Source organism: Plasmodium reichenowi, chromosome 13 (genome assembly GCF_001601855.1).
Source record: "Plasmodium reichenowi strain SY57 chromosome 13, whole genome shotgun sequence".
NCBI classification, from domain to species: Eukaryota; Apicomplexa; class Aconoidasida; order Haemosporida; family Plasmodiidae; genus Plasmodium; species Plasmodium reichenowi.
The window spans coordinates 1087709-1088360 of record NC_033658.1 but is presented as its reverse complement, the minus strand read 5'-3'; positions in this window follow the sequence as shown (position 1 = coordinate 1088360).

The following is a 652-nucleotide window of genomic DNA, read 5'->3' as shown; positions in this document are numbered from 1 at the left end:
TAATTTCGCGTGATTCCTACATAAAAAAAAAATATAGCGAAAATGTTAAAAAATTATTTACATGTGTATTATATATATATGTATACATACGTATTTTATTATTATATATTTTTTTTTGTGTGTACTACTTAATGGAGTACTAGCTTCATAATATTAAAATGTATTTTACATGACTTTGTGATAAAATATATATATATATATATATATATATATATATATACTCATATTTTCTATAAATTAATGAGTATTTTTTTATATTCTTTGTTTAAAATAAAAGTATTGAATATAAAACAATTTTTCGTTTAAAAAAAAAATTAAAAAAAAAAGGAAAATTTTATTTCTTTATTTTATATAGACATTTTGCGCTCAAAGATACACAGTCCTTGTATTTTTATATTTTACTTTTCAAGTATAAATATACCTTTTTAATTTTACACTTTACAAAATTAAATACATATTTATTCGTCTTGATGTTATTTTATTTTTTATTTTAAATTATAACAGAATTCATAATTTCTATAAATATGGTGTGTGCAAAAAAAAAAAAAAAAAAAAAAAAAAATGTGGTAATAAAAATATTTATAATATTATTTATTTTTAATTTTTATATATAATTATTTTTTTTTTTATTTTTTTTTTTTATTTTATTTAT